This window comes from Berghia stephanieae, chromosome 6 (genome assembly GCF_034508935.2).
Source record: "Berghia stephanieae isolate SIO BIC M18660-M18661 chromosome 6, UCSD_Bste_1.3, whole genome shotgun sequence".
NCBI lineage: Eukaryota > Metazoa > Mollusca > Gastropoda > Nudibranchia > Aeolidiidae > Berghia > Berghia stephanieae.
Window position 1 is genome coordinate 19,523,771 of NC_088365.1, and position 7,455 is coordinate 19,531,225.

Genomic DNA, 7,455 nt, shown 5'->3' on the forward strand with positions numbered 1-7,455 from the left:
GCCAGGATGCGCTCAGCTGCACTGACCATGACCCAAGAGTCTGCTCCCCAGATGCTGTGGAGTGGGTTCGGTGTTGGTGCGAAACTGTGACGATGATGACTTGCAAAATGAATAAATCTTACACCTGCCAATATATAAGTAAGATGACAGGATGCTGATCTTTTTAACATCAAAGTACTTTTGTAACCCGACAGTGCTAACTTTTATGTGTAACCCAGAATGAAAAGTTATTACAAAGACGATTGCAAGATATTTAGATAAATTGCTAGTTTAACATTGTGGTAGACGTACATATATGTATTAAAGTTACATATCCAATAACCTGTAGGTTAACAGAGAAGGAAGGGCGCACAAGTTCATTGTAATTTGAAGTTGAGGAGTTGGAACAAAGTTGATTTGCATTGAGTCAGAATTCAATCAAGTCTTAGACTTAGATTGAAAGAAAAAAATCTTTTTTAAAACAAGAAACAAAAAAACAACCCTACAGCGTTCACCAGAATGAATAAAAACAGGACAGTCTTTAAACTGTATCAATGGAAATCACATCTTGCATATACAAGACCTCTAGTGCTATTGTGAGGATTGGTTCTCAGTCTCACCCGTTATGCTGTATCTGAGTGCCATAACACAACTTGTGAAATCCAAATAAATTAAAAACAGATTATAAATTTATATCATATTTATTGTCATTTCATTCATATTCATGTTATTCACACTGAAATCATTAAAAAAATATAGATATGATGTTTCTCCATTAAAGGTATGCTTGTATTCTCATCCTGTGAAAGAGAAAGAAAAAAAAAAAAAGAAAAAAATTGATAATTATTACTGAAACTGTGTAGTTCCATTTTAAAAATCTGTGATGTAAGAGCCTCAGCAAAAGCTTTGGTTAAAAAAGGTTCTGATTCAAAAAATGCACTTCTTCGGCAGAACATGCGATTAACCTGTGTAGACTTTAGTATTATGGTCTTGCATATAATTATCAAGTGCAGAAAGTTTGCCATTAAAATGATTATTTAATAGAATTTAATATAATTTGATTCGAGAAATGGAACACAAAGGAAGAATTTGCGATTAACCTGTCCAGTCATAAGCATCATGTTCTTGTTTATAAAGTGCAGAAACTTTGCAAATAAATAGAATAAATAGAAAAGAATTTTATTCGAGAAATGGAATACAACGGCAGAATTTGCGACTAACCAGTTAAGACAAAAGCGCCATGGTCTTATTTACAAAATACAGAAACTTTGTGAATATTTCGAGAAATGTAGCACAAAAGCATCACTGTCTTGCATATGAAGTGCAGAAAGTTTGTGATTAAGCCACTGCATTATTTAATATGATGTTGCTGATAAATGAAACAATGCAATACAATTTTTAAAAATATGTTCTGCAACATCACATGGTCCCATCTATCAAATTCTACTACCATTACAAATCAGCTACATAGATGGTTTCATCAGTACTCTTATCTTGCTGATAAATTAAATTATAAATATAGAAAAGGATATAATAAAATTTAAAAAATTATTATAAAGTTAAATGGTAGACAAGATAAAGAGGTCATTGCCTATTTCTTTTTAAATTTCTTATTCATAACCAAGGAAGCAGGTTTCTTTTGCTATATTCTTCTTGACTTCACTATGTAAATGTTTCTTCAAGTGTATAACAAGCTCACAGGGCATTTTTATAAATAAACAGGAGCCAATACCATTAAAATGGAGAGATCACTGCCAAAAATTACATAGGGATAGATATGCATTGGTTTTAACGTGTATTAGACACTGTCATTAGAAAAAAGTTTTAAAAAATCTTTACAAACTACAGTAAGCTGCTTTTAAAATTAAGAAACGCTCGAAAGCAAAATATGGTCCTGTTCTCTTAATCACCGCTCTCTAGTCTCTAGATTAGTTTTATGAAGAATATAGAATATAGAAGTAGAAGAAAAACATTAATTCCAATAAAAAAAAACAAAGAAGGGTCCATAATGATATATGAGGAATTCTATAAGATACAGTAACATGAAAGCCAATTTGATAATCTTGAAGGATAAGACTCAATGATGATGATGATGATGATGATAATAATAATAATTATGATACTTCTTCCTGAATATAAATTGATTAATTCCCATGGTATAGGCAGGCCAATGCTTCCAGAACAATTAAAGGAATGCAGAGACTCATTCTTGTTGTAATGTTATTTAGATCTGAAAAAAAAAAGATAAGCATGGCATTCTAAACCATTTTCCCATGGTCCCATAAAAAGCAATATCATCTCACACAAAATCATAAAGTAAAATTCATATGGACCAAACAATGAATAAAAGTTATAATTACCTTATTTTATCAATTATTATGTATGTATGTATGTATGTATGTATGTATGTATGTATGTATGTATGTATGTATGTATGTATGTATGTATGTATGTATGTATGTATGTATGTATGTAATGTATGTATGTATGTATGTATGTATGTATGTATGTATGTATGTATGTATGTATGTATGTATGTATGTATGTATGTAGGCATGCATATACGATGATATGCTGGTTTGTATGTATGTCTGCATGTATGTATATGTATGTATGTATGTATATGTATGTTTGTGTTATGTACGCTCATTTCTTTTGTATACATGTGTAGAAACAATGTGCAAGCGTGTATGTTCGTGTATGGCTGGGTCTGTATTTGTAAATGTGTTGATGTTCATACCATGAACCAAACTGAGCATTGTTTACCTCACATGAATTGCCTTTAATTTGGACAATAAAGATTATTATTATTATTATTATTATTATTATTATTATTATTATTATTATTATTATTATTATTATTATTATTATTATTATCATTGGATTTATTTAACTTTATATGTATTAATTAAATGACAATTCGAAATTAAGATACCAATGTTTGAATGAATAACTGGATCTAACTCTACAAGTAAAATGTAAATGTGCAACTTATTCAGATTTCAGCAAGCACTTGTTACAGTCTGTCGCTTCATGTTACAGGAAAAACTCCAGTTCCATGAGCCTTATGACTCTAAAGGACCAATTATTTAAAGTAAAATGAAATACCATTTATTTTTTAAGAAAGTTATCAAGCACTATTTAAGGTCTGTTGCTTCATGTTACAGAAACAGGAAAAACTCCAGTTCCATGAGCCTTATTACTCTAAAGAACCACTTATTTCAATGTAAGAAGAAATATCATTCAATGTTGAATATATAGACATGACCTATTTCTTAATGGTTTGCTTATATTCAATAAAAACATTAGAAAACATAATGGACCTGGAACTCAGATACCACAAGGTTGTTAAAACCGTTGGGTCAGGTCTAATTTTATCAGAGGTTTATGATCATGAAGGCAAGATTAGATAACCAATGTCGATTAGCTTTTTAAAAAATGGGCTTTTATTTACCTTCCGGTGAACTCATTTGATCAATATTTCCTGTATTTAACTTTCTGATCACATAAGAAAAGTCTAATAAACATTGAATATATTTTAATGCCTCTAGATTTCACTTTAAAGTCAAATAAAATATCTGATCACAAATAAAAATTTTGATAATTCGATCAACAGAGAGAGCTTTTCAAAATTGTTCGCTTATTATTCCTGAGGCAAAATTTAGATAAGAAATCATTTCACATATCATGGTGATTCCTATGAATTACAAAATCCTAAAAAGCTTCTTCTTCATAAAAAAACGTAGAAATAAAATTAGGTAATCTAAAGTAATCAGAGAGGTTTAGTTTTCATTTCAATCCAAGGTAAATCCGTAAAGAGTTGTAGGACCAGGCCCCTCTTGATCATTACCCACAAAATTGATTGAACTAACAGGGATGTGTATAAAACTGTAACAAAACCCCCAACGACCCCCCCCCCCCAACACTCATACAAAAACTTAAGCACAGTTTTTTCATTTTCACTTCTCTTGAGCCAAGGGAAACTCGTTGCTCATTTTAGCTGCACAGATTCGAATTCAATCGCTTTCCTCCCCCCCCCCCCCCCCCCTTTTTTTTTTTCTTTTTTTTTTTTTTGAGCGAGTCTATTCTTTTCTCCTTTTTTGTTTGGCCTTGTTCAGTTTCTGAGCATGAATTTCTTAAAATTGTTTGTTTTCTTTTTAATACAAAAATATTGGGTTTTTTTCCCTCTATCTGTCTGGGAATAACCAATTTTCGTTATTGGCAGACCCTGTCTGGGAATAATCATAGCGATGACGAAAATATCAGACCGCACTCCCTGCATTTTACAATAAAATATGTTTTCTTTCACACAGCTACCGACCAAATAAGGCGAATAGGCTTGGAAGATCCAAAACGTCATACATGTAGTTTGACACCTGCCAAATATCAAAGATGCGATAAGGGGTTGAGTGGGACATTTTCTTTTCCCAGACATTCTCATTTTTTCACCACCCCTTCCTCTAGTGCCGCGCTGAAGACCGGTCTAGACCTCGGTCCGACGGTCTTTTAGCTGTGAACCGAAGACCGGTCCCATAGGGGAAGATCGGCGGCGGTCCTCACTTCTTATCACCTTTCAACTAGTGCGGGGCGGTCCTTGCAAGGACCACGGTCCTACGGTCTCGCGCCATAGCCTACTACTTCCCCAGCGCAGGGTTGCCAGATTATTTTTCAACAAAATGCCAGGGGAAGACTCAAAAAATGCCAAAACACCCAAAAAGATGCCAAAGTCTGTTGACTCCCCCCCACTAAGAAAACTACTCACTTTTGATAGACAATTTACTATCATATCCTGGTGGCTTGCGTGTTTTCTTTTCTTCTTTTTTTTTTTTTTTTTTTTTTTTTTTTTTTTGAATTATACTAAATTTCCTGTTGGGGTAATTATTTACCTACTGACTACTAAGTGGAGTGCTAAACCACTACACCACGGTTGGATTTTAAGAATGAAAAAGAAATGTGAAGATGTTTGTTTTTACGCGTTTAGAAATAATTAAGAAAAGGTGTCATTTGAAGTATAATATACAAGAAAAGAAAATGCCAAATGATTTTTCTAATGCCAAACGGTTTTCAAAAATGCCAGATTTTTGGAATCTGGCATTTAAAATGCCAAACTGGCAACCCTGCCCCAGCGATTCGTTGCTTCGGTTGCCTATCTTCCACCAATCACCACCCATCCCACTTAATTAATCGCACCCACCCCCCTTTGCCATACACTAAACGACACAGACGACCATACAGGCAGACGACCACCAACCTCCACTCCGCAAACCGCCCTTTCGTGTGTGAGATGGGGGAACAGGAGGCGCACGCCTTGGACGATTCCATTATACGGGTAAATTTCAAAATTTACAACACCATAATGATCGCAATGACAATGATCTATGGTGAAGGCATGACCCCTCTTCTCTAATGGGTTATTGTTTGAAATGCATGTGACTACTAAAGATGTGTGTGTGTGTTTGTGTGTGTGTGTGTGTGTCGAACCTAGCAAGTAGCAAGTCCGATTTTTTGTTTTCTTTTGTCCATCTCTTGTCACCACTCCTTTCTATCGCAGTGTTGTCATTTAAAATAATACAATAATATTAAAATTTCGTTGGTGTTTTTACTAATCAAATAATATGAGTTTCATTAGTTTCTTCCTTCCAAAAAACCCAGTTATAACGTCTGAATTTTAAAAAAGTCCAATAGAATATTTGGGGACTCCGATAGCTCAGTTGATAGAGCACTCTCTTTATACGCAAAGGGCCAGAGATCGATCCCGGGTGCAGTCGATTTTTTTCTGAATCCCTGTCTACTCAGCAATGAATGGGTAGCTGAGTTTGTTAGATCTGGCGAAAAGTCACCATCGACCCCTCTTATTACCTCATCCACCCCCTCTTATTATAACTTCACGTCTCTCTCTTACTCTTCAATGCTCGCTGCCCTCTAATGTGTGTGTGTGTGGGGGGGGGGGGGTAGGAGTTGCGTGTGTGTATCAACGCCACGAACAACTCGATCAACGCCTTGGGCGATGCCATTATCTCCGTTAATGGGGATAAATTTCAAATTTTATTCAATTATCGAAGTAACAATGAAGTACGGTGAGCAAATAAAGAAGGCATCACCCCTCTTCTCTAATTAGGTTACAATTTGAAATGAGTGTGACTACTCCGTGTGTTTTACTCCTGTAGACCACGGTTTTCATCGTGTAGCGGTCTTTAACGGTTCAAGAATGAACGATCCCATGGTCTCAAAGGTCAAACCGGTTCGAATTTCCAACAGTCTCTCAAGAATGTTCAATGTCGAAAAGGACCGGTCCTAGGACCGGTCCTTGCGGTCTTCATTTCCCAAGGACCGTAGGACCGTGGTCCTTAAGCTTGCCAAGGACCGCCCCGCACTACCTTCCTCCCTCTCTGCCATTCCTTCTCCCATCGACTCTCAGCAAAAACAATAACAAAAAGTCTTATGTGGCAAAAACGGCTACCAACTTAAATCCCTCAAACAACACAAGATATTGAAAATCGGTGGCAGAGACCCTTTGCCTTTGTCTTGTTCCTTTTCCAGTTCCAGTCATGAACAGATAATGAGAGAATGAAGACCTAAAGATTGTTTCGAAATCTATTATCAGGTTAGGAAAGAGCGAGAGTCAATAAAATATGACAAGCGATGAAAGCTTCGCACCACGAAAGATGAGGATTAAAAAAATACAACTTTTGTTGAGATTCCACCTGCTGAGGAGGGGGGTGTCTGCTTTTTTTTTTTTGTTCCTTTCTGTTTTCTTTTTCGGTCAAGTTATGACTGACACACGTTCTAGACTGTAAACGTTACCCATAAAATGTCATAAATTACGAAAAGTGTTTTCTCTCACACAGTATTCGAATCACTCACTGAATGAGCATGAAGCAGACATAAGTGAAGGAAACGTAAACTCTGTAAGTGAGAATCGGCGAGTGAAGCTGTACTGTAATGACTGACACTGACAGTGACAGTCAAATTGCGAAGTGAAATGAAAACAAATAAACAACGCATTCTAAAATTATGCCGGTGAGACATCCAAAGTTAAATACCCGAACGCTATTATGGATTAACATTGAACTAAATCGTTTCCTGCTCTCAAAACCAATCGATACAAATTACAAACTCAAACACTGAAATTGGAATCTTACCTTTGCATGAGTTGGACTGCCATTCTTTGCTGGTGATTAGGAACTTTAGCAGCCGGACAACGTTGCGCACAAAACAGGTCTCCCGTTTCTGTCGTTCAAATTGTAGATAATACACATTCAGTTAAAAACAAACACGTACAATTAAAATTGTTATTTAGTTAAATTCTTTGTATATGGCTAAATTATTCCGAAAACCAGATTTCAAAGAGTTCTTGTTTTGTTCACACAAGCGCATTGATTTTGGTGAATAATCTTGACCGTGGTCTAAAAATAGACTGACAGTAATTTTTGGTAAATTTTACCATTTGTTTAATAAAAAAATCAATATTTAGAT

At 35.2% G+C, this 7,455-nt stretch overlaps 1 protein-coding gene and 1 long non-coding RNA gene across 2 annotated transcripts in view; both read right to left on the bottom strand.

Moving 5' to 3' along the window:
- The window catches only part of LOC144974629 (uncharacterized), a 131,970-nt gene that overhangs the window by 9,102 nt on the left and 115,413 nt on the right, over nucleotides 1–7,455 (bottom strand). The window lies entirely within an intron of this gene.
- Nucleotides 797–7,455, bottom strand: part of LOC144975533 (uncharacterized) — a 7,350-nt gene continuing 691 nt past the window's right edge. Inside the window, exons 3-4 of the long non-coding RNA XR_013645942.1 lie at nucleotides 7,122–7,209; nucleotides 797–2,209 (exon numbers count right to left, since the gene is read on the bottom strand). This is a non-coding gene — a long non-coding RNA (uncharacterized LOC144975533). The remainder of the gene's footprint in view (nucleotides 2,210–7,121; nucleotides 7,210–7,455) is intronic.